This window comes from Phyllobates terribilis, unplaced genomic scaffold (genome assembly GCF_046119375.1).
Source record: "Phyllobates terribilis strain yellow unplaced genomic scaffold, ASM4611937v1 Scaffold_17__1_contigs__length_24005725, whole genome shotgun sequence".
NCBI classification, from domain to species: Eukaryota; Metazoa; Chordata; class Amphibia; order Anura; family Dendrobatidae; genus Phyllobates; species Phyllobates terribilis.
The window spans coordinates 15,515,445-15,543,296 of record NW_027362777.1 but is presented as its reverse complement, the minus strand read 5'-3'; the positions used below and the strand labels follow the sequence as shown (position 1 = coordinate 15,543,296).

The window sequence follows — 27,852 nt, the reverse complement described above, 5'->3', positions numbered from 1 at the left end:
CTGGTGTTAAACTATATTATTGCGTTTAACTATGTACTTTACTGCCGCCTTTGTACTTAACTGCAGCCTCTGGGACGCTCAATCCAGCCTCTTCATGCTCGGCAGCCTCGCTGGTTGTTTTTTGACTTGTAGTGCTTGCAATCAGCCCAGCACAGGATATGGATAATTTAAGTAGAAATGTTCAAAAATATAAAATTCAAGCCTTTTTTATTCAAAAATAATAATTGGTTTTATTCTTGGCAGATGACTGTACCTGGAGTTCAGAGAGACCGCTGACATCTTCAATTTTCAAATCGGATGATCTTGAGATCCCACAAGATACAATTGAAGTGAATGCCATTACTCTAGATATACCATCATCCCTTCATAGCAAAGATCTGTCATCTGATCTTTTGAAACAGGTCCTGTCTTCTGATTCATTACCGACTACTAAGGAAAACCGAAGTCACAAAATAAGCAATAAAAAACAAATTGCTCCTAAAGCAAATGAGCCATTTTCATGTTCAAAATATGGAAATAGTTTTCCCCTCCAAAAGTCTTTTCTAAAACATCAACATTTTCACACAGCGGAGAATATATTTTCTTGTTCCAAGTGTGAGAAATGTTTTAAAGAGAAATCAGACCTTGTTAGTCACCAGAGAACTCACAAAGGGGAAAAGCCATTTTCATGTTCAGAATGTGGGAAATGTTTTTTTTGGAAATCATATCTTGTTACTCACAAGAGAAGTCACACAGGGGAGAAGCCGTTTTCATGTTCCGAATGTGGGAAATGTTTTAACCGGAAAGCGCATCTTCTTGGCCATCAGAAAATTCACACAGGGGAGAAGCGTTTTTCATGTTCAGAATGTGGGAAATGTTTTGTAGATAAATCAAGTCTTATCAAACATCAGAGAACTCACACAGGGGAGAAGCCTTTTTTATGTTCAGAATGTGGGAAATGTTTTACAGAGAAGCCAAGTCTTACCAGACATCAGAGAACTCACACAGGGGAGAAGCGTTTTTCATGTTCAGAATGTGGGAAATGTTTTACAGAGAAATCATGTCTTATTCAACATCAGAGAACTCACACAGGGGAGAAGCCTTTTTCATGCTCAGAATGTGGGAAATATTTTGCAGATAAATCAAGTCTTATCAAACATCAGAGAATTCACACAGGGGAGAAATGTTTTTCATGTTCAAAATGTGGGAAATGTTTTACACAGAAATCAAATTTTGTTAGGCACCAGAGAACTCACACAGGGTAAAAGCCTTTCTCCTGTTCAGAATGTGTAAAATGTTTTGTGAATAAATCTCTTCTTAGTCACCAGAGAAGTCACACAGGGTAAAAACCATTTTTATTTTCTTAATTTGAGAAATTTTTTACTTGGGAAAACAATTCTTAATAAACTTCAGAGAAGTCACACAGGGGAGAATATTTTTTAATGTTCAGAATGTTGGAATGTTTTAACTGAAAATTGTATCTTCTTAAAGGGGTTATCCACTACGACAACAACCCCTTGTCATTCCTCATGTTTGCCTTGATTAAATAAAAACACTAATACTCAGATCCCGTGCTGTCGCTGTTCCAGCAGTGTCGGGACTCACGTTCCTGGGACTCACACGAATCAGTGCCGGCTTCACTGTCACCACCTTCGGACGTATTAAACATCAACATGAAGCCAGAGCTACGGCTGCTATCTGACTTCGTCATGAGGTTTGATTTGTCTGAAAGTGGGGACAGTGACGCCAGCGCTGATTGGGCGCAGGGCTTACATGACGTAACAACCTCACATGGGCACTGAGAACGCAAGTACCGACACCGCTGTCAGCACTGACATGGGAGATTTGTATAAGTGTTTTTATTTTTATGGGACCAAACAAGAGGAATGAGAAGGGGTTGTTCAAACCTTTTAAACATCAAAAATCCCACAGAGAAATAAGTCATTATCATACCTAGAGTGTGAAAAATTAATTACTGGAAAATCGGATTTTGTTGACCATCAAAAATTAACTCAAATGGGAAGAAACTATGTATGTTATTGACAAATTGTTATATGTTTTTGCACAATCTTATAATTAAATGAGAAAGGGAAATTACCTTAGAACTTACCGTAGTTTTTGGCCTATAAAATACACTTTTAGCAAGAAACAAATCTTGCTAATAAGTGATTGGGTGTTATAGACTGGAGGCAGCTTCCTGTGATAGTGGAGAATGCTGAGACATTGTCCTTTCTGATCACTGAGAGAACTGCTCTCTCTCCTCTAGCCCCAACACTTATGTAACTGATTGGTGCAGTGCAGGAAAGGAAGGAACCGGGACCATCAGAGGTTGCATGTCCTGAGTGAGCAGCTGAAGGACCTTCCACTCGACTAGCTCAAGGATCTTTCAGATCATGTAACATTGTTTTACATATTTTCAAAAGTTGTCAGGTTTAGTTATGAAATGAGCCATTTCTTAATGATTTTGACCTTCTGAATTAAAATTTGACAGTGAGGGGGGCATGACTTGGAAGCTGAAGAAGATTGCCCCTTGACTGCAGTGCACTGGCAGCCCGTGCCCATATTTAGCAACTACCTCAGTACCTGTCCTATTAATATAGCTCCAGCACTGTTCCATTACCCAGGTATGATAACCAGACTGCTCCAGCCATGATATGATTATTGACAAAGCCTTAGGGTCCCGTGCCCTAAACACCTTCCAGAGACTGCTCCACGTGATGTCCTAACCAGAATCCACTTCTTTCATGTTAAAGAGTACCTGCTCTTCTGCTCAAGAAAGAAAGTGTAACTCCCCAAAACCTTCAACCAAATGAAGATTTTCTCTGATGTGTCCTCTACTAGCCTTCGCTTTTGCAGGAATCTGTCCCCATTACCTCTAGTCTCAGGGAGAACTTGATCATTTACAGATGGGGCTTCCCCTTATATCTCCCCATTAACCACAGCAATGCCTGGCACTCCATCACAACATACGAAGAGGGTAGAGACTTACTGAGACGAAGGGACCTCAACATCCCAGATCATCCTCAAGAGCAAAATTTGAACCCACGTTGCAGGGAGAATGACTGGCAAACTGTCCCTTCCAGAAAAAAGGAAAAGACGGCTGAGGTGACCTAGGCATGTATTTGGCCTACCTCGGCATTGACAAAATACTCTCCACTGAGATCCTGTTTTCTGCCTCTCAGATTGAGTAGGTCACATAATTGACCTCTTATTTGTCTTCCTTGTCTTTAAGGTTGTTTTTCCTTTTTTTGTTTAGTCTATCTGTGGTTTTAGTTAGTGTAACTGATATTCTTCTTTTTTTGTTAGTGTCTAAGTCTATCTCAGATGGTTCTTAACCCTTTACGACCTTGGATGTATCCATACGTTCAGGTCGGTAGGTACTGTGCACGCATGATTGCCTCTGGGTGTCAACTAATTCTGACAGCTGACACCTGGCACTCAGTGACAGGAGCAGTGCCCACACCACTCCCAGTACTTTAACCCCTAAATGCTGCGATCAAGAAAAAGTGGAGTAAAACGCCATCAAAAAGACGAATGTAAAGAAAAATGGTATCGCTGAAAACATCATCTTGTCCGGCAAAATAAGTCGTGATATAGCTCCCTTAGCCTAAAAATAAAACAGTTACAGCTCTCAGAATAAAGTGATGCAAAAATATATTTTATCTATAAAATAGTTTGTATTGTGTAAAAGAGTCAAAACATAAAAAAAAGATATAAATGTTGTATCACTGTAATCGTACCGACTCGAAGAACAAAGCTGCCGTATTAATTTTACCACGACCTGAACGGCATAAAAAAAACAACTACTTAATTGCTGTTTTTTGTTCATTCTGCCTCCCAAAAGTCAGAATAGTAAGCGATCAAAAAATGTCATGTGTACGAAAATGGTACAATAAAAATGTCAACTTGTCCTGCAAAAAACAAGCCCTTACATTACTCTGTCGGCAGAAATATGGAAAAATTATAGTTCTCAAAATATGGCAATGCAAAACGTAATTTTTACAATAAAAAGCGTCTTTTAGTGTGTGACAGCACACTGCTGCTGCTGATTTGTTCATTTTGCCTCCCAAAGATCTTAGTAAGGCTCCACACACATCTATCCTGCACTCAGCGCTAAGGGCTTACACCCGGGGTTTCTGTGTAAATCTCTGAAATACGTGATTCAAACAGAACCCCTGGCAGAAGATTCCCTACAATGAGGCAGATGGAGGCATTGAGGACACCGTCTGGCCTGTGATCCGGCGGTGTCCGTCTTTTTAGGTGTGCATAAAAGCGAAGTCTGCCACAGTTTTATGCACTTCTGAAAAGAAGGACACCACTGAGCAGAGGCCAGAGTAACTCTGTTGCCTCCTTTTAGTAAATGGGTCCCTCTGGGTTTCATTTGAATCACACCTCTTGGAGATTTACATGGAAACCCCGATATAAGTGCTCAGTGTAGAGCGCAGGATAAATGTGATCCCAAATGTTATGTAAAATGTTCCCAAAAAAAGCTTCAAATCAATCCACAAAAAAGCAAGTGCCCACTCAGGTCCGTCATCTGTCAATGGAAATATAGGTGGCTTCCACGTTATTGGTAGTACAAAGGCTCTGGAAGAGGACTATGGCTCCTCACTCCCCGCAAAAGAAGTTCAGCAAATTCTGCGCTCTCAAATCCAAGTACCCACCTCCCTTCTGAGCCCCAGTGTGCCTAAATCACATTTAGCTCCCATATGTTTGTCATTTCTGTAGTGATGACAACCCGCTTAATTTAAGGGTGCATGTCTCCAGCAGCACGAGCTGGGCACAATGTATGGGCAATACAAAGTACTGGGCACTACAACGTGCTGGGGAATACAATGGCAGTTTGCAGTTTTCACTCAGCAATATCCACTGCTGCCTGTTTCTGGAAAACACCCATTGAGTCAAAATCGTCACTACACCTGTAGATAAATTCCCAAAAGGGGTATCATTTCCAAAATAGGGTCATTTGAGGGGGGATTCTGCTTTTCTAGCAGTAAGGGGCTCTGTATATGGAGTCCACAAACTATTCTAGGAAAATCTGCGTTCCAGTAGAAAAATAGCGGTCCGCCTCTCCCAAGTCTCGGTATGGCTAAGCAGTACTGTACAGCCACATATGGGGTATTTTTACATTCACCAGAAATTGTGGGACAAATTTTGGTGCCATTTTTGTCATTTCCCCTTGTGAAAATGTAAAATCTGGAGCTAACACTAAATTTTGGTGGTAAAAATTTAATTTTTTTTTTTTCACTGCCCAATGGTATAAATTCTGTGACCCACCTGTGGTGTCAATTTGATCATTGCACCCCTAGAGGAATTCATTAATAAGTTTAGTTTGTAAAATGGGGTCTCTTATGGGGATGGGTCTGCTGTTCTGGCACTTCAGCGGCTCTGCCAAAGTGACATGGTACCCTCAAACCAGTACAACAAAATCTGAACTTCAATATGGTGCTTCTTCCCTTCTGACCTTTGCACTGTACCTAAAAGGTACCATATTTTTTGGACTACAAGACACACTTTTTTCCTCCAAAGTTTTGGAGGAAAGTGGGGGGTGTATCTTATAGCTCGGATAATACATTTTGACTGTGGAGGGGGGGACGGCGGCGGAGGAGCGGGGCACAGGCAGTAGCTGTAGCTGGCTGCTGCTGCTCGTTGAACACGTGTGCCTGCTACTAAAGAGAATGAATATTCACTCTTCTCCACCTATGGGAATGGAGTTATGAACAGTTATGATTGATTCAGGCTTTTCTTGAGAAAGGGAATTTTAGCTTTAATCGCTTGGGTTTTTACTCTATTGGCTAATAGCGTTCCAGCCTTAGTATCCTGTGAGTAATAAAGAGACTTAGTTTTTTGTAGTTTTTTTTCGTATTTATATATAATAAGCAATCTCCATATAGTGCCCTCCCAAGAGATGGAAAATATAGAGAACTGTGTCATATCTTGCTGAGTGTGGAGGTACTTTGCTCCAGGAGAAAAAAATGACCAGGGAAAGCCACAGAAAGACTGCAGGAGAAGCGGCTCTCAGCTCCAAGATGACACCACGGTTGTCACGCAGGGGACAGATTGAGCAGGGGAGACATGGAGGAGGATAGTGCTGGTCAGGCTGGAGTGATTTGCCTGCACAGAAACACAGGTCTCAGCAGGTGACGGTGACCTTCTTATAGCAGCTACATCGCACCTGTGCATGGGCTCTGGAGCAGAGGAGTGGGGTGAAGAGGAGATGGGAGAAGCAGCTGCATTACTGAAGGGGTGAAAAGTCAGCGAAACTGCATGTGGCACAGTACTCACTGCCCCACAGCCTAATCTTCACAAAGATGACATACATGTAAATCCTCTATGTTTTGAATGTACAGTTTGGTGGTCTTAACGATGAGATAGCAGATATACGTCGCAAACTGCAGAGAATACAAAACAGCAGGGGCAGTGGAAGACAGAGTCAGCGCCACTGAGGATCAGATAGCCGATATGAGCAAGGAGAACAGGCTTGTAGAACAGCAAATATCAGCATGGCTGGCAGAAACAGATGACCTTGAAAATAGATCAAGATGCAATAATATACCACTTATTGATGTGCCTGAAAAAAAATAGAAGGCTCCTCTCCTATTGAATTCTTTGAAAACTGGAGGAAATTAAAAATTGGGCCTGAAACCTTAACCCCCCTATAGGCTGTAGAATGAGCTCATAGGGCGCCAACCTGTCCTCTTCCTCCTGGGCTGCCACAAAGACCTGTGCTGGCTAAAACATTACACTATCAGAACAGAGATATTATCCTGCGGCAGGCAAGGGATCACCCAGATCTAATAATTAATGGATCCAAAATCTCAATCTTTCCAGATTACTCTATAGAAGTACAGAAACAAAGAGCCAGATTACTTGATATCAAAAAACATCTGAGAGATCTGCACGTTCTATAGTCAATGATATTCCCTGCCAAATTAAGGGTGGTAGCCGGAGGTTCTGTGCGCTTTATTCAAGATTCAAAAGAAGTCCTTCACTGGCTGAATGAGAGGCAAATACACCGGGATCAAATTCGGGATGTTACAAGTTGAAGATCCTGTGGTACAAACCCCAATTCTTCAGAAACACAGTGATCCTCGAGTATATGGGAAGAAGTGTGTCCCTGCTTGTTGGACAGTTCTTTACAAATGTTGTTTTCCTCAGGTTCTATTATGATTATATCGCTGTTTTATGTCTAAGTGGGGTTGAATCATCCTCCAAGGAGACTTAAGTTGTAGGTGGGATTCTCCCATACATTCAACAGTGACTGAGCCTCCGTTTATCTATTTGATTATATATGGCGGGGTCCGTGGCAATAGCGGGAATGTAAGGGGTCTTTCTTCTAGTTTTAAAAGACAGGTGATCTTTCAGTATCTTCAGATGGAAAAACTTGCTCTGATTTTCCTGCAAGAAGCACATCTTACCTCTTCAAAAACTTCACCTACTAAACGAGAAGTGGTTACAGGCGACTATCACTCCACGCGCTCTCCATACTCTCGGGGAGTCAGTATATTAGTACACCCTAGTGCACAATGTGAGCGTCTTATAGTGATAAATAGATACAGAGGGTCAGTACGGATGTTTGTTCTGTAAGTTATTACTAAGTCTCTATTACTAATCTCTATCTACATACCACCACCATATTCCAGTAGAATCATACACAAAATTCTCTCTATTATTGATGGTTTCTCGCACACCCCCTATATTATAATAGGGGACATTAATAATATACCGGACTCTCTCTGGGATAGAGGGAGACATGAAGCTAAGAGGGCAAAAGGCAATTGTACCCCTTTTGGTCACTTACTTAAGGAGACAGCTGTAATTGCTCTTTGGAGAGCCCGTCCTCCTAATGTATACCAATACTCCTGCTTCTCGTCCACATTCTCCTCTTTGTGGAGAAATGATTTGTCTCTTGGAAATGAATGGATGCCGGGTCTTATATCTGACATCAGCTCCTGCCCAGAACGCTATCCCATCATTCTCCTCTGTGTCTCCCTAAGCTTAATCTCCCAATGCAGTACAGACCCACAGGGAAATGAACCCCTTTTGGTTGCAAGTTATAGACCTTAAGGGGAAAATTGATGGGAAACTAAAGGAGAATCTTGTGATTAATAAAAATACAACTTCTATTTTCTATGTATGGGAAGCCATGAAGGCCGACCTTAGAGGAATATATATAACAGAAATCTCAGCAGCTGAATCCCGGACTAAGCAGCAGGATCCATTGGTGTTTCAGGAATTGGGAGATGCGGAGAGTGAGATGATTACAGATCCAACGCCGGCTGCGCAAAACAGGCTGAAAGCCGCTCAGGACATGAGGAATCAGGGAACATTGCTGCTGCAGGAAGGAAGAAGCGGTTTCACAAGATGCAATATTGTGAAGAGGGAGATAAAGCAGGTCACTTATATCTGTGATCAGGCAATAGCGTAATCAGTTTGTAAAGGTAGAAAACAGAAAAGGTACTTTCCCAGATGAATATAATATAGGTTTATACAAAGGACATAAATTAGAAGATAGCATTTAATTTAATTCATTAAAATATCAGAATTAAAATAGAGACACAAACAAGATATATATATAGATATATATAGATATAAACCACAGGTGGGCAGGTGTGAATGTCACAGCACAGAGAGGTATTACATATACATTAACAAATCTCAAGCAATGCCTCTGAACACAATGGGTAGATATACCGATCCAAACAACGTGTCCCACATGCCATCATATACGTGAGAAAAAAGGAACGGTCTCCCCCAGTTCTAGTAGTTAATTCTCAGGCATCAGATCCTTTTCAGATCCACATGAATGGGAGCAAAGACAAATGTCTAACCATCATCCTGTTAAGGAACCAGGTAAGGGTGTCCTTATTTTCATGAAACTTTTCTTCCCTGTGAGGGATTCACCAGGGAATTAAACCATTCCATTGTGTAGGTCTTCAAGTCTCCTCCTGTGTAATAGCGGCCTGTTGCCCGGTCCCCCTTAAATAATTCAAAAGTACCAAGCAAAACCCTTCATTTCTGAACACCACAACGTCATTTCCTCTTATTGGAACGCATTATTCTGCAGTGTGACATCACGACGCGTCACTTCCGGTGCGTCAACGATCTGCATACTGCCGGAACGCATGACTCAAAATAACAGCATGCACACGAGCAAGTCCTTCTATAAAAAAAGTCTTTCATATTCCAAATCACAGACGCATGTGGCTTTATAGATGACCCCTTTACTTCTGCAATTTATGAATGATCTGATGACATATTTTTCTTCCGTGGCTTTGTTATAGAAGGACTTGCCTACATCAATGGCCTTACGTGCCCCACACCCACATCCTTTGTTCTTTCCAAATCTACCAATAACTTGCTTGAGGTATATAGCAGCAAGGTGAGAACAATAATAAAACATAACTTTTGATTAAAGTGTATAAAAACTACTACAGTAGTATAAAAATAAGAACACCTCTGTTTCTCATAAATATAGATTTAAATGAACAGAGCGCTATAGTGGTGGACAATATATCTGTAAATGGAGATAGACCTGGAAGAAAAACGTCATACAAATGCCTGAAAATGACAGTGGTCACATATAATGCATATGAAGTATAGGAGGAAATGTCAATGTTAAATTCTAATTACGGATATTCATTTTATTCTGAAATCTGTATCATACATTGCATAAGATTGAATCAGCCATCATGCTAGGGTTTCTAGATGACGTGATATTTGTGTATTTTTAGTTCAGTGCCATATACAGAAGAACAGGTGTTATGGGGGGGCCTATAAAAGCCCATGTTAGAGACAGGGGGGCGCTGGCCATTCCACAGGACACTGAACGAGGATCTGTGTGTGAAACAGCTGCTGATGTAGGTCCAACGGACACATGGTGTCATACTGACACACGTGCTGGACACAGACGCAATCTACCATCCAGGATCCCAGGGGAAGATGGGTGAATCTCAACTATTAAGCTAATTATGGACAAATGGACAATCACTCTGTAACCATTTACTATTATATATAATTACTGCAATCATTCTTTTTAATGGACAATCCAAGAATAAATCTATACATTTTTTTCATAAGAATATAGTCTTTGATTAATCACATCTGATAAGAAGTCCTCGATAGGAAAAAATACAGAAAGAAGTATTTTTTTACAGTCAACAAATCAGGATGGAAGATCCACTGAGTGAATAGGAAGTTCCTCCTCATCCAAGGCAAACAAAGGACAGAATCCTCCTCAGGACTGGGAAGGGTAGAGACCGGAGCAATTAGCTCTATTCTGCCATATAGGTCAGTACCGTAACCCTACATGCCCCATGACTCCTGCCCTTACAAGAGCAGTCCACAGCTTTCCTGAAGGGTCCACGGCTTTCCTGGAGTGTCCACGGCTTTCCTGGAGTGTCCACGGCTTTCCTGAAGTGAAACGCGGCTCCGCTCGGTACGCCTCGTACACACGCTGCTCCGCTCGGTACGCCTCGTACACAGGCGACTCCGCTCGGTACGCCTCATACACACGCGGCTCCCCTCCGTTTACGGCCTAGGATTGTGTGAAGCCCAGCTGTGCTCGGTATCACAGATCCTAGAAGGGTGTATTGAAGGATTCCTCCACAAGAGGCCCCCATAACCATTCACACATCTCCACCTTCCACCTCAGACCACCAGAGGGAGCCCGTTAGGGAGATATATAAGCGAAGGTGGAGACAGGCAGCTCAGTCTGTTGATGAGTTCCTGCAGATCGAGACACAGAAACAGGTCAGTCTGCAGTGGAGCTCAGTGACTCAGCAATTCCTCTGGAGAGTTCAGTTAGTGCAAGCCTGAATACAGAGTTGAGCCCGGTTGAGTCGTAGCTCAGAATAGTGAGCTTTAGGTGTGCCGGCGCCATAAGATCGGTGAAACGCGGCATGCTGCCGTTAGTGTGAGTAGCCTATTGAGGGTCCGAGTAGGCCGAAGGCGAAGAGTAGAAAGTTAGTTCATAGGGGGCAGAGGAGCTTAACTAGTTCACCCCGAAGAAGCAGTAGTTACCGGACACCGGGTCCGAAGCTTACCGGGATCTCCACGACCCAGTAAGATAAACCGGAATCCCTGGAGGACTACAAGTCCCAGGATCGCTAAAGTGCTGATACATACAAGAGCCAGGAGACACATAGGCCCCGTAAGTCGGGAGCGTGCACTCCAAGAGAAGGCCCTACCACAAGGTCAGCCAGTGCAGGACAGAGACAAAGTTAGGCCTAGCTCCAGGCAGGTCAGAAACTTACTACGCAGAAGCCAGAACCAGGAGGCCCAAAACCTGCTCATTGGGGAGGATCCGGACATACACCCTTCACCCTTCAGTGCTCCGGGGAGTGCCTGAAATTCCACCAGTAAAAGGTACTGAAGTGACTATCATGTCCGTCCCTGTTCTTGCTTTGGCCCGGCGGAGACTTTGTCCTGCATCCCCGTTCTTATACTGCCCTGAGGCCCAGCTCCACCTGTGGGGAGCTATACCATCAAGCTGCCTTATCATCAGCCTCAGTGGACTGCGCAGCGCTGGTGATCTTCACCAGAAGCCACAGGTGGCGTCACGAACTCATTCTTTTATAAAATCAACCCCTTTTTAAGGAGTGACCCCAGGGTACGGGCCCGGGAACCGACCACCGCGACATCCCTAAAGGCCAGGCTAAAGGCCCGGGTACCGAGTTATCCCCATTCCCCTGGGCTTGTCATCTCCTCATGGCGTCACGAACAGGATTGCGTGCCCGCTGCAACGACGCCGTGTTTTGCCCATTGCCACCGGGTACTGTGCGCCTTTATTTTTGAACGGTGTACGTAAAGTTGTGGTGAAGATAGCCGCCATTGTTGGGCCGTTGAGCGAGAAGAAGGGCGTAACCGCGGGAAAGTAAGGGGCGTACCTGCAAAAGAGCGCGAAGTCCCGGACACGCCCCACGCCTCGACGTCAAATCAGGAAGCGCCAGGTCCTGTACGGAGCGTCGCTGAATGACGTAGGACGCAAGCGACGCAAGGTCCTGAAGGCAACCGTCACCTGCGAAGCTGCGGCCTACCGGAAGAAAAACCAGAAGGTAGGCCACGGTTAACTAGGGGGTGCTAAGATGTCCGTCGAACAGCAGAACGCCGACCTACCGGTCAACGTCCCTGAAGTTCAGCCCGCGCCCGATAATGGGCAGGCCGAATCCGCCGCTCCACCAGCAGCGCCTGTAACACCTGTAATTCCTATGACTTTACCGTACATTCCTGGAGCAAAGTGGCTCCCACAGTACAACGGCAAACCAGATACCCTGTCTGGATTCAAACGGAAGATATGTGGTATTTTGGACATGTACTCTATGACCGGCAAACAAAGAGCTGCCGTTGTATTAGGACAACTGACCGGTGCTGCGGAACGGGAAGTGGAAACATGGTCAGCCACAGACCGGGAGACAGTGTTCGCCATATTCCAAAAACTACAGACTGTATTTGAGGACCTTACTGAGGCGGACCTCCGGATGAGGTTCTACAGCTGTTCCCAACAACCAGAGGACAATGTTCGGGACTACGCCTGGCGTCTTCAGGGGGCCCTGCGGGCTCTGAACCAGGTTAGTCCAACCAGCATTGAGAATGAGAACAGAATGCTGAAGGAACAGTTTGTCCGGGGACTGAAGTCTCCAGATGAAAGCAGGACTGTGCGTTGGTGGTCCCTGGATCATCCAGATGCCACCTTTGACAATCTAAAGGACATGGCTATAAAGGGACTGCAGCCCCTGGAAACAAATGCCATCCAACGTTACCAGGGTGGGGCTACTCCAGTGCTTGCAACACCCACCTTTTCCCCAGTGACTGCTGAAGCTAAAGTCCCTGCAACGTCCCCTAAAGAACTGGACAGTCAGTTGAGCAAAACCCTGACCACTGTGCTGAGTGCTCTGCAGCTGCGGACGGAGCCCGAGGAAGGAGGGAAGATCCTGCTGTCATGGGTGTGTCGCCACGAAGATCGTCGAGACTACACAGCCTGACTTCTCGCAGCTGAGTTTTTGGTGCTTTGTGTTTTTTGGTTGTGAGGGAGTTAATTCTCTCTCTCTGTGCTTGACGAGGCTCAGCCTCGCCCAGCTGCAGTTAATGCTGCAGTATTGGGATTCCTTCAAATACCTGCTGGTCTGATAGGGAAGTTGTCGGTGAAAGCATTTCTTGCAGACCTTCAGAGTGGATCGTTGTTTGGTGGAGTTCGGAGCGAGGAGCATGCGGTGTGGTTTGTTCCCTTCCTCCCTTTATCATTTATCTCCTAACCTGTTGTTGTTCCCTCTGTAATTGTGGTGTTAGTTTTTGTATGCAAGGTGGTTTTTGGTTTTCCCCTTGTACTGTCTCGTTTGTCTAGTACTGTGTTTTGGGCATTTTCTATCCTGTTCCCCATTGTTGTGATTGGGGTCCTTCTCAGGACTAGATTACTTAGGTTCAGGGATATTCAGGAGTTTAGGGTTACGCTGGCGGCCTGGACCTCTGTACCATTAACAGTACCTACAGGTTGAGGGATTAGTCAGGGCCCCCGTCTAGGGTCAGATCTGGTCCCTGACCCCCCTGTACGCTGAGACAGCGTGACACCTACTAGCCGACAGCCCTGAGGATGTCCCCTGGATGCGGAGAAGGAGGAGGCCAACACCACCCTCGCCAAGGACCAGTGACCAGCGCCGCCCGCCGAGGGAACCAATCTGCTACCGATGCCGTAAGACCGGACACATCGCTCAGAATTGTCCTTTAAATGGGAAAACCCTGGGTCCGAGGGCCGCCACCGAGGAGTAGACTCACCAGGCCCATCAGACTGGTATAACGGGTTCGTCGGAGGAAGACCTTTCCTGTCCATTGTGTTGGACGGGATCCCGATGCATGCCCTGCTGCACACAGGATCTCAGGTAACCATCATGCCTGAAGTCCTCTACAAGAGGTTCTAGTCCATGGATGATCTACGTCCGCCAGCTCCAAATTTGTCAGTATATGCTTCAAATGGACTCCCCCTTAACCTACTCGGGGTTAAGAATGTGACTGTAAAGGTGGGGAGAGTGGAGCTGAAGGACCAGGGACTTATTGTAGTGGAGACTAACCCTGATGACAGCAACCCATATATGGTACTAGGCACTAATGTTGTTGGTAACTGTTTGGGAGAGGTTGTGTTCTTGCTCCAACAGATCGCTGACACTGCCAGACCGAGACAGAGGAGGGCACTGCAAAGAGAGATCCACGTCCTGACGTATCAAGAGCAAGTAAAGTTAACAGATGGTGAAATTGGTAACGTGAGGGTAACAGACCCAATGCCCATTGTCGTTCCCCCAATGAGTGAGATGCTCATCTGGTGTAGAGCTGCCATAGGTCTTAGAGGACAGAGCTACCAGGCGGTAGTAGAACCCCTTTGCTCTGAGCATAGACCCACGCTCTTAACTGCCAGGGGAGTGGTAGATGTATGTAATGGGAGGGTGCCTGTCCGTCTTCTTAACCTAGGGGAAGATGAGGTCAAACTGCCACGTTATGCCACTGTTGCCAAATTACATGCTGTCAATAATAACTGCATCCATGAGGCGGAGTCCTTAACCTCACCAGATGAAGTAGAGGATAATGACCCTGCAACCCAGGTGGAGGATTTGTGTCAACAGCTCCACATTGGGACAGACACCACTCCTGCCCATCAAAAACAGGGTGTACACCGGGTGGTTCAAGAATACTCGCAGGTGTTCAGTAAACATCCACTAGACTTCGGGAGGATTAAGGGGGTTCAACATCATATCCCCACAGGCAACCATTCCCCAATCAAAGAGCGCTATAGGCCTATACCCCCAGCTCACTACCAGAAGGCAAAAGAAATGCTGCATGACATGAGGAAGGCGGGAGTAATTAGGGATAGTTGTAGTTCCTGGGCGGCTCCCCTAGTGCTGGTTAGGAAAAAGGACGGGAGCACGAAAATGTGTGTAGATTACCGTCAAGTAAATCGCATTACACATAAAGATGCATACCCTTTGCCACGCATAGAGGAGTCCCTAGCTGCCTTGAAGTCTGCAAATTACTTTTCTACCCTTGACCTCACTAGTGGGTACTGCCAAGTCACTGTGGCTGAGGAGGATCGGGAGAAGACGGCCTTCACCACCCCGAAGGGAATCTGCGAGTTCAACAGTATGCCATTTGGACTCTGCAATGCCCCCGGAACGTTCCAGAGATTGATGGAGTGCTGCCTGGGACACCGCAATTTCGAGACTGTGTTACTTTACCTGGAGGACGTAATTGTGTACTCCAGAACGTACGAGGACCACTTGAAACACCTGGCAGAGGTATTTGGGTCACTGTCCCGGTACAGGATGAATTTGAAGCCCTCAAAGTGCCATCTGCTCAAGAGGAAGGTACAGTACCTGGGGCACATTGTCAGTCCAGAAGGGGTAGCACCAGACCCGGAGAAAGTCACAGCCATCCAGAAGTGGCCGGAGCCAAAGAACCTCAAGGAGGTGCGTCAGTTCTTGGGACTAGTCGGATACTACCGGAGGTTCGTAAGGGACTACAAAAAGAAAGCAGCTCCTCTGCAAGACCTCCTGGTAGGGCAGTCCCCTAAAGGCAAAAATCCCCCATTCCACTGGGGTAAGGAGCAAGCGGAGTAATTTCAAGAAATGAAGGAGATCCTGACAGGTGATAAGATCCTAGCCTACCCTGACTACAGTCAACCGTTCCTGCTGTATACAGATGCCAGCAACAAAGGTCTGGGAGCTGTGCTAAATCAGAAACAGAATGGCCAAGAGAAAGTCATCACATATGCAAGCAGGAAGCTCCGTCCGACTGAGAGGAACCCAGAGAACTATAGCAGCTTCAAGTTGGAGTTCCTGGCCTTGGTTTGGGCCATCACTGAAAGATTCAAGCACTATCTGGCTTCCAGCAAGTTCACTGCCTTTACTGATAACAACCCCTTGACCCATCTTGAAACAGCTAAGTTGGGGGCTCTGGAACAACGATGGATGGCTCGGCTGTCAAACTACCAATTTACAATTAAATACCGGGCAGACCGCAAGAACGCCAACGCCGATGCCCTGTCTAGGATGCCTCACCAGTCAGACACAGAAGAAGTGGATGACCTGGAAGAGATAGAGCTACCTGCCTTTCACCAGAATGGGATGATCCATGAGCAACGAGCCTCCAGGAAGCCGCGTGAAAAGACGTTAAACCCCCTGCCTCATCACAGCTGGAAAGAGACCCAGGACAGCGACCCAGTTGTCAGCCACATTAAACAGCTGATAACCCAAGAAGGTGCCTCCCTGGAGAAAGATGCGTCTCTGCAAGCAAAGCAGCTGTGGAACGAGAGAAGCCGGCTGTTTATCTACCGTGAGAAGCTGTGCCGGAGGTACGTTAATCCAAGAACCCATGAGATGGTATGGCAGATAGTGGTCCCGAAGACAGACATCCAGATGGTATTAGAGGCCTACCATGATCAGGCGGGGCACTTTGGCTGGAAAAAGCTAGAGACCCTGCTGAAATGTCGATTTTACTGGGTAGGAATGCGCAGCTCCATTGAAAGGTGGTGCCGGGACTGTGGACCCTGTAGCCTAAGAAGAAAAGACTTCAGCAGCCAGAAAGCACCCCTGCAACCGATTAAGACGACTCGACCTCTGGAGATCGTGGCCCTTGACCATCTCAAGCTCTCCCCCAGCAGGTCAGGGTACTCCTATGCTTTGACTATGGTGGATCATTACTCACGTTTCCTGGTGGTCGCCCCTGTCAAAGACCTGACAGCAGAGACAGCAGCAAAGACGTTCCAAGTGTACTTCTGCAGACCCCATGGATATCCTGAGCAAGTATTGACTGACCAAGGCCCGGCCTTTGAGGCTGAATTGTTCAAAGAGTTCTGCCATCTGTACGGGTGTAAAAAGATAAGAACTACACCTTACCACCCACAAACCAACGGTTTCTGCGAAAAGATGAACAACATCATCATCGACCTGCTAAAGACCATACCACTTGAGGAGAGAAACCAGTGGCCAGACCTACTACCTGATTTAGTGGATCTGTTTAATCATATACCAGTCAGTTCCACCAACTGCACTCCGGCATATCTCATGTGGGCAAGGCCAGGAAAGCTGCTCATGGATTTGGAGCTTGGTGTTGTTGAACCTGAAGCTGATATGACCACTGAGGACTGGGACACCACCAGACAAAAGCAGTACAGAAGGGTACAAGCTTGTGTCAAGGACAGTCTTACTCGGGTGAGAGAAAAGCAGGAAATGCACTACAACAAAGACGCACCAGCAGAACCTTGCACACCTGGTGAAACAGTACTAAAAAGGAAAAGACGCAACCACAAACTTGATGACCAGTGGGAAAACGACCCTTACACTGTGCTACCGTCAAGATTTGACAGCTAAAAGACATGCATAATCAGTCGTGATGGAGGAAAAACAACTGCTACAGTGTCCAGGGACCACTTAAAGTTGTGTCCAGACGTACTGAAACCCCAAGATGAAGTGCCTCTCACAACCAAGGAAGAACCTAAAGAAACAGTGATCCACACTGACCTAGGAGACTTCCCTGCTGATTGGCCTCAAATAGGAGGTGCAGTAATTATTCCAGTACTCCAATTCTATGAATTCTATGAACAGCCAGAAAACCCTCCACAGCAAGTTGAACCTGTAAGTGCTGTAGAAGAGCCAGCTCAAGAAGTATCCCCGGATGAAGGATCCCCGGCAGGAGCGGAGCAAGAGGGCCCAGCCAATGGTAGACTTGATTAAGGCAGTTAAGGTAGAGAGGTTAAGACAGTTTTACAACATGGTCACGCATAGAACTGGTAGAGTAACTGAGGATATAGACACTGACACCCCACCACCTACTGCACTACGCAGATCAGTGCGCAGCACAAGAGGTAAACCTCCTGCTAGGTACACTGAGTAAAGTAGCAAAATTTCAGAGAGTGTAGATAGTTACCCCTGGGGTATTGAGTATTAAATTGTGATGTATTGCATAGTTGTATAATTTCATGCATGCTTATCAATTTGTGCTTTTTTCTCATTAATTCTTTATTTGCATAATGATCTGCGTGGCTGAGGACTGTGTGCAGCCCATAAAAACTCTTATTGTATATAATTGCGCTCCCTGGAGTGCCCATTAGGTGACCTCAGAAGGAAAACCTGTCTGGAGTGGATCGTTTGGAGGTCCAATTCAGGATCTTCATGCCCTGCAGCCATCCCAGGGCCTACGTAGAGGGTTTAGGACAGGTCCCTCAAAAACTACCAAAGTACTCTACCTTGTGGGATGGACATCCTGTATGGGAACCTCACCACAGGAGCCTTGGATTCTGAGGACACTCTGTATTTATTTTGGTTATGTAACGTTTAAGATTCGTGCCTCCCATAAAGGGAAGAATGTTCTAGTATTGCTTATGTTCCTATTGTTACTGTTTTATAAAATGTACTTCAGTCCGGGAGTGCTGAGTTTAACTAGGGGGGAATGTGAAGCCCAGCTGTGCTTGGTATCACAGATCCTAGAAGGGTGTATTGAAGGATTCCTCCACAAGAGGCCCCCATAACCATTCACCCATCTCCACCTTCCACCTCAGACCACCAGAGGGAGCCCGTTAGGGAGATATATAAGGGAAGGTGGAGCCAGGCAGCTCAGTCTGTTGATGAGTTCCTGCAGATCGAGACACAGAAACAGGTCAGTCTGCAGTGGAGCTCAGTGACTCAGCAATTCCTCTGGAGAGTTCAGTTTGTGCAAGTCTGAATACAGAGTTGAGCCCGGTTGAGTCGTAGCTCAGAATAGTGAGCTTTAGGTGTGCCGGCGCCATAAGATCGGTGAAACGTGGCACGCTGCCGTTAGTGTGAGTAGCCTATTGAGGGTCCGAGTAGGCCGAAGGCGAAGAGTAGAGAGTTAGTTCATAGGGGGCAGAGGAGCTTAACTAGCTCACCCCAAAGAAGAAGTAGTTACCGGACACCGGGTCCGAAGCTTGCCGGGATCTCCACGACCCAGTAAGATAAACCAGAATCCCTGGAGGACTACAAGTCCCAGGATCGCTAAAGTGCTGATACGTACAAGAGCCAGGAGACACATAGGCCCCGTAAGTTGGGAGCATGCACTCCAAGAGAAGGCCCTACCACAAGGTCAGCCAGCGCAGGACAGAGACAAAGTTAGGCCTAGCTCCAGGCAGGTCAGAAACTTACTACGCAGAAGCCAGAACCAGGAGGCCCAAAACCTGCTCATTGGGGAGGATCTGGACATACACCCTTCACCCTACAGTGCTCCGGTGAGTGCCTGAAATTCCACCAGTAAAAGGTACTAAAGTGACTATCATGTCCGTCCCTGTTCTTGTTCTGGCCCGGCAGAGTCTCTTTGTCCTGCATCCCCGTTCCTATACTGCCCTGAGGCCCAGCTCCACCTGTGGGGAGCTATACCATCAAGCTGCCTTATCATCAGCCTCAGTGGACTGTGCAGCGCTGGTGATCTTCACCAGAAGCCACAGGTGGCGTCACGAACTCATTCTTTTATAAAATCAACCCCTTTTTAAGGAGTGACCCCAGGGTACGGGCCCGGGAGCCAACCACCGCGACATCCCTAAAGGCCAGGCTAAAGGCCCGGGTACCGAGTTATCCCCATTCCCCTGGGCTGGTGAATTGCGCATTCACAAAGCGACTGATGGTTGTTAAAATTGTTACAAATATCGGAGAAAACTTGGTTAATAACCTCCAGTACTGAGGACGCCATTTTGTAAAAGTTTTCCGGGAAGGAGATTAAGCCGGTAGTGGAATCTGTAGGGAACCTGTCGTTTCTGAGGCATAGTAGGTGGGGTGTAAATTTGTCCACAGTAGAATTTCCCATCAAGAGAACCCGTATATTAGTAGTCGGAGTAGCTTCTTAATATGTCTCCATCCTGAAAAGGGTCACCTTGCCATGGTGGGATGGCTGTTATGCTTTTTTGATCAAAAACTGTGTTCACTAAGAACTCTATGTTATTTAAATGCACTTTAGCTTTTTTACTTATTTAGTTACAGCAGGGTTTATGATCACTTTGTTTCTTGTAGGTTTTGCATATGTCTCCATAGATGAGAAGATATTAAACAGGCATTCAGCTCGTCTGCTGGCGTTGCTCCCTTAAGAAAAGGTAACGTTTGGCAGAAGTCACCTGTAAAAAGTACAATTTCCCCCATTAAGAGATTGGATCCCTGCAGATCTTTCAAGGTGCGATCGAGGGCCTCAACAGCTTTCTTGTGCGCCATGGTACATTCCTCCCAAACAATTAATTTGCAAGTCTGTAATTCTTTAGCTTTCCCTGAGCCCTTAGTGTTATTACAGACAAGAGTTTCCAAGAGCGCTAGATTCAAGGGCAATCCTAGTGCTGAATGAGCCGTGCGTCCTCCATCTAGACGAGTGGTCGCAATCCCAGACGAGGCATCGGCCACAGCAATGTTATTTGAACAAATTTCTGTGAGCAGCAAATTAATTAAGAATATTTTACCGATACCTCCTGGTCCATCAAGGAAAAACAGTCTCCCATTTCCACGTAAAATCTGATCCGTTATTGCCAAATACGCCGATCTTTGGTTATCAACCAAAAGAGGCTTATTTAATGTGACAAATTCTTTCAACCTTTCCAAATCATAACTTTTGTTTCGCAGAATATCTTTGTCCATAACATCAAAGGATGGTCGAAATAGTGCTGGAAAACCAAATTCTATTAGAGTTTTACTACTGATACACTTGCATCTTTCTTCTAGCATCAAGAGGACTTTGGTGAATATGTCGGTAGTGAAATTTAAGCCTAAATCCGGATTAACTCTCCTGTGCACTCTATGAGAAGAGTCTTAAGCTACAGACTCCAAGGAAGAAACTGCTTGTTGTGTGTGGCCTAAAATATATGTTTTATTACTAGATGTAAAGTAGAAAACTAAATACTGTAAAATAATATATCTCCTCATATGTTTCCCTAATTATCTCCAGTAATTGTATTATTACACCGGATTTTTATGATGTTACATCGACTCATCTTCTCATTCAGGTCTCTACAATATCGAATTCTCTAAGTTTACCCATTTTTACCCAAATTTACCCATCAAAGATGGATATGGACAGAGACAAGATGGCGGAGAGGATATTACACCTCACCCTTGAAATACTCTTCCGGCTTACTGGAGAGGTGAGAGATTCTGATGACGTCTCATTACATCGTTCATATCTATGGGAATAACAGATGAACAGAACTGGAGAGGTGAGGACAGTGGAAATGTCTGTAGTGAGATGTATTAATGTGTCTCTCCATAACCAGGATTACACAGTAGTGAAGAAGACCTCTAGAGAGTGCTGTCAGGACCCTGTGTCTGAGGGATGGGGAAGACCCCTGAGCCCAATCATGGAGCTTCCACCTCACCCCCTGATACATGAGGACATCAATGACCAGAAGATCCTAGAACTCATCTTCAAAATGATTGAGCTGCTGACTGGAGAGGTGACACTGCTGGGAATTCTTGAACATTATACAGTAACGCTATGAAAGGATCGGGGGGATGACGATATCATTGTATGTGTCAGGTTCCTATAAGGTGTCAGGATGTCACTGTCTATTTCTCCATGGAGGAGTGGGAGTATTTAGAAGGACACAAAGATCTGTACAGGGACGTCATGATGGAGGTTCCCCAGCCCCTCACATCACCAGATAATAGACAGGACTAAATACACACGGCCTATAATTATCTGTATGTCAAGAATGAATTCAGTCCTTGTATGTGTTTCCTCCAGATCTATCCAGTAAGAGGACAACACCAGAGAGATGTCCCCGTCCTCTTTTTCCACAGGACTGTAAACAAGAAGATCCCAATGTTCCTCAGGATCATCAGGTAGATGGAGAGAAGGTGTCATGAGATCTCCCCTATGATGTGTAGATGTCTGTGAAGGTCTTGTGCTCAGTCTTGTTTTATCCACCAGTATTATATGTTTTATACTTGTGTAATGAGAACGGTGGAGATGGCAGGATTAGAGCTGATCATAGATGGGACTTCTCCATCTGTCTGTGACTTGTACAATATTTGTTTCAGGGTGAAGATCTGACCCATATTAATACTACAGAGACATATGTGAGGGGTGATGAGCGGTGTAAAGAGGAGATTCCTACATATGACTACCCAGGTGAGTAGTAACCACTAAATGCAGTGAAGTCACAGATTCTTTTCAATCACCGGCTGTGGCTGCTTTATCGGTGGGGTAGTCCAGCCGTATCACAATGGTGTGATCAGCATTTTGCTGCTAGAGCATAACTTTCTTCACTAGTTACTCATTTTTTGCTGATGAAGACAGTCGACTTTGGTCATTTCAGTAGATGAGTTATTGTCTATACTCACAGTTTTTGACTATAGTAGTTAGTGCCCAAAATACTCTAATTTAACCACTTCCTGCAGCCAGTTTTCTGTTCCTAAACCAGACCCCATTTTTCAAATCTGACGTGTGTCACTTTATGTGGCGATAACTTTGGAATTCTTCACAAAGGATAATAGGAAACAAATGGACCTTACAAATTATTTTCCAACTTCTCTTGAATCCGACAATACCCTATATACGGTTGTACACTACTGTCTGGGCACATGGCAGGTTAAGAAGGGAAGGAGCGACATTTAGATATTTGAATGCAGATCTTGCTAGAATAGTTTGCAGACACAATGCATTGGGGGCGCTCTTCGTGGTCACCTGGCAGCTCAAAAGATAGTGCCAAGCCTGTTCGTGGTAGCTATTAGAGATGAGCGTTGTTCTACTCGAACTGTTCGCCAATCTCAAATTCGAGCTGCTTTGGGCGGTGTTCGAGCCGTTCGGCGAACACGAACAATTTGAGAAAAATTCGGCTGTTCGAGGTTATGTTCGATAACTGTTCGTGCACCAAAATCATAACTGGATTTTTTCTCAGTAATGATGAAAATTAATGTTAATACTAGTGTTGAGCCACCCCCGTAGTGTTCGAGTTCGGTTCGGTTCGTCGAACACCCGTGTGTTCGCCGAACTGTTCGTCGAACTGTTCGTCGAACACCTTCGAACACCGTTAAAACCAATGGCAGGCAAACAAAAACACATAGAAACACATAGAAAACACCTTCAAAGGTGTCCAAAAGCTGACAAACTGCTCAGAAGACATAACTAACACATGGAAAAGTGACAAGTACATATAGTCATGCGAAAATAAAAGAGGTGGAGGAGTAAAAGGAGGGGGAGACACAGATATAGGCATGTCATGCCCTTCTAAAATCCAAAAAGTGAGAAGCCGACACGGCCAGTCCGCTCCTGCCCGTGCCACCTCCGTGTCGCCGGGTTTGTGCCAGAGCCGCGGTGAACCCTGACGGCCAGCCCCCCTCTCCCAATACTGGTGCCTGTCCGCTGGTGGGTCGAGCGAGCCCCCCTGTGGTGGAGGCAGCTCTAAGCTTTTTAATTTAAATTGTCTCTCTAATTTGAATGAATACACTTTAAATCCATTTACAAGGATCTATTGGAGGGCAAGTCTCATGCCAGCAGCCGCGGTAATTCCAGCTCCAGTAGCGTCCACTAAAGCTGCTGCAGTTAAAAAGCTTTTATAAGGATCGAGCTCGGCTGTCCACCGCAAGGCATCCTACTGCCAGTCCCAGCCCCTATGCCTTGGGGTGCCTCCTGATGCTCTTCACTAAGTATCCCATGGTCCCGAAGCATTTCCTTTGAAAAAATGAAGTGTCTAAACTACAGGTGGTGTAGCTTGCTTAACAGCCGGGATAATCCGCTGACTAGCAGACACTGCTACTAGGCACAAAGTATTTCCTGGGCTAGATGCAGTTAAAAATTTGTAATTAGATACTCTCATTGGATGCTGAGAAAGCATTCCATAGAGTCTCCTGGCACGCCATATATGATTCTCTTAAAAAGCTTGGGGTAGGGGTCTAGGGGACCCTTTTATAGCCAAAATCACGGCCCTGTATCGCAATACGTCACCTAGGCTGAAGATAAATGGAACTGTAGCACCCTGAGGGCTCGGTTGCTACAGACGTATTGCACCTCACCCAGAGGTGTGATATCTCACTCTCAGGTAAGGATGTAGTGTGGATCAGGACCCGACACCTGCATGCATTACACCACATTGCCGTGGGGCAGGGCGACCAATATGCCCCTGAGATGGGCACGACAGTCCCTGTCCCTGGCTGGAGTGGGGGGAGGGAACACTGAGGAAGGGGAACCCTGTAGTGCAGGAGCAGGGAGGAAGCAGTTCCTGGGTGCATTGAGAAGGGAGTATAAAAGGTGGTCACCATCTTAGTTCAGTGCAGAGAAGTCTGAGCAGAAGTGGCAGGTAGCAGGGGCTCTGCATGAGCTCTGCTCCGGAGGCGGGCCTAGTAACAGAGGCCCAGGCCTGGAAGAGGGAGAAGGAAGGAAGAGGAGCGGAGAAGGCTCCAGGAACGAGGAATGAAGGGATCCCAGGGGTGCGGACGGGCGAGTCGCCACCGCACGCCCGAATCCACCTGCGTGGAGGGGTCAGGCCAAAGGGGGAGACCGGTCCCCGAACTAGTGGAGGCAGGAAACGACCCTCAGCTAGAAACCGGAGGCTTTGACATTTTATGTGGCGCAGCCCCTCGCTATACCCGCTAGGAAGGCACCACATAGGGTCAGGGAAACTGGCGCCAAGTTTACCAAGAGGAGGCCCGAGGCAGCCGGACAGAAGGGTTGGTAAGAAAGGCCAGACAAAGGACACACAAAGGGGGTCCTGTGAAGTGCTCCAAAGTTATTTGGGAGTTGTCTGAGCCCCTCACCTGGTGAGCACAGTACGACGTGGGCAGCCGTTACCTGCAGACGTGGTCTGGATAATAAGAACTGTGAGTAAAGGCCCTGGACTGCATCACTGACTCCGTGTCGTTACTGCTGCTGCCCTGCACCATCACCCCCATCCTCCGCATACACTGCCCTGAGGCTATACTCCTCCCGTGGGGAGTTATGCTACGCTCTGCTGCACCCACAACACCAGCCTCAGCGGTCTGCCCTGTAGCGGCGGTTCACTCTGACCGCAATCCACGGGTGGCGTAGTCGGACATTTAAACATCAAAACCACATAAATAGTTCCGCCACTGGTTTGACCGCCCTGAGCCACGGAACCGGGTCGCCGCCACGAAGACTACAACCACCAGCATCCACCAAAAAGGGTCCGGCTCCGGGTGTCCCAAGGCCCAGGGGGCGCGTCAGAACATTTTCATCACCTTTCACAATCACCAATGGGACAAGGCAGGGATGTCCTCTGTCCCCTCTCTTATACATCCTAGTGACGGAGCACCTGCTCTCATCAATTCGCCATAACCCCAATATTAGGTGGATTGAGGTGGGAGGCACCGAGTACAAGTGCTCTCTATTTGCTGATGATGTCCTAGTATATATCACTCAGTCACATATATCCATCCCTGCTGTTATGGCTGAAATAGATCACTTTGTTACATGGTAAAATTTTAAAATCAATGCAGCGTAATCTGAGGCCCTCGATGTCTCGATTCCATCCAGTCCAACTTTCCCTTTGCCTGGCCCTCACAGGGTATCAAATACTTAGGAATTCCTATTCATAGAGACCTCTCCCATCTATGTTATCTTAATTTTGGGCCCTTTATTGAACAACTCCATATAGACCACGGTTGGCAAGTTAGAACTGTAAGATTCACTACGTGAACCACTGGTGTTTTGTGGAAAAGCACATGTACACTGCGTTCCAAATTATTATGCAAAAAGTGTTTAGGAGTGATAAGGGAAGAATTTGTTTGTTTGTCAGTTAAACTCATTGATGGTGATGTGTGTCAGGGCTCTTTATATCACTGTAAGCAATTGCAGACACCTGTGCTAATTAGTTTGGCAGGTGTGTCCAATGAAAGGCAAGACTACTTAAGAAGGCTCTCTCACATTATTAAGCAGCCTACATTTTCTGCCAAAATGGGAAAGAAAAAGGATGTGTCGGCTGCTGAGAAGCAACAAATTGTGGAGTGTTTAGGTCAAGGTATGACTACAATCAACATTGTGCGATGATCAGGATGAAGTGTCTTGGCAATCAAGAAGTATGTAGCTGATTCACAGTACACACGTGTGCGTGCTGATAAGGGCAAATTGAGGACTCTTTCCTACAGGCAATTACGTCAGGTTGAAAGAGCAGCGGCAAAAAAGCCTTGTCATAGCAGCAGACAAGTTTTTGAAGCTGCTTGTGCCTCCAACGTCCCCCGAACAACAAGATGCAGGGTCCTTCAGAGGTTTGCAGCTGTGCATACGCCATCCTGTCGACCTCCTCTATCCACTTCACACAAGCAGAAACGGCTCCAGTGGGCCAAACATTACATGAAGACTGATTTCAAAACTGTTTTGTTCATGGATGAGTGCCGTGCAGCGCTCGATGGTCCAGATGGATGGAGTGGAGGATGGCTGGTTGATGGACACCCCACGCAAACACGGCTACAGCGCCAACAAGGAGGAGGTGGAGTAATGTTTTGGGCTGGAATCATGGGGAGAGAGATTGTCGGCCCCTTTAGGATCCCTGAAGGCGCTAAAGATGAACTCCATAATGTATGTGGATTTTCTCAAACAGCACTTCCTGCCATGGTTCAAGAAGAAGAACCGTGTATTTCACAGCAAGATCATTTTTCTGCATGATAATGCACCATCTCATGCTGCACATAAAACATCTGCATCTCTGGCTGATATGGGCATAAAAGGGGACAAACTTATGGTGTGACCCCCATGCTCCCCTGACCTCTACCCCATTCAGAACCTTTGGAGCATCATTAAAAGGAGTGTTTATGATGGCGGGAGGCAGTTCACATCTAAGCAACAGCTCTGGGAGGGTATTCTGTCCTCATGCAAAACAATTGAAGCAGAAACCATCCAAAACCTGACAAATTCAATGGACGAGAGAGTTCAGAAGCTCCTTTCGAACAAGGGGTCCTATGTGAAAATGTAACATCACCTAGAATAAAGTTTTGAGTTGAAAACTGTTTGATTTCAGTTTCTAACAACCTGCTAATGCTTATAATTTCAAAAATGACCATTTTTTTGGTCTTTATTAAAATGAAAAGGTTGATCGAAAAGTTTGGGGGATCTAAGAGTGTGGCAACCCAGTAGTCATGATTACTTCGAATTCTGACAATATGAGGGTCATGCTGCAGGTAGTGCAGCAAGTAGGCACTTATGTGTCTTGCGCATCTCGGAGCCCCAAAATTATTTTCCGGGCTAGATGCAGCTAAAAATTATTTTTAATTTTAAATCTGGTGGAGCTTATTATAGATGGCCTAATAGGATCAGTGCTGCACACTGCTACAAAGCCCAAATTATTTTCCAGTCAAGATACAGATAAACATGATTAGTAATTTGAAAGCTTAAAACGGTTGGTAGGGTGATTTTAACCAATCATCAAGCTTTTACTCTCCCCAGGATGACACAGGGGTAGAAAAGTCGTTTCGGATCCATGATTTGTTCATCTTTATGAACGTGAGTCTGTCTACATTATCAGTGGAGAGCCGCGTGCGCTTATCTGACAGCACACCACCAGCATCGCTGAACACACGTTCAGACAGAACGCTGGCTGCGGGGCATGATAAGATCTCCAAGGCGTAAGTGGCTAGCTCCGGCCATTTATCCAGATTGGAAGCCCAAAAAGAGCAAGGCTCCAGTGACACAGTCGTGGCTTCAATGTTTACTTGGAGATACTCCTGTACCATCGTCTCTAGGCGTTGACTATGTGTCAGACTTCTTGTCTCCTGTGGCCTTGCAAAGGATGGGCTAAAAAAGTGGTGAAATGATTCCGCAAAATTGATGTTACCAGCAGATACTGTGGTTCTGTTACGGTTTGAGTGCTGAACACTTGACGGTCCCACGGTTGGCAAGTTGGAACTGTGAGATTCACTACGTGCACCACTGGTGTTTTGTGGAAAAGCACATGTAAGA

At 46.0% G+C, this 27,852-nt stretch overlaps 1 pseudogene; it reads left to right on the top strand.

The window, feature by feature from the left end:
• Positions 1-27,852, top strand: part of LOC141176199 (uncharacterized) — a 55,523-nt pseudogene that overhangs the window by 9,235 nt on the left and 18,436 nt on the right.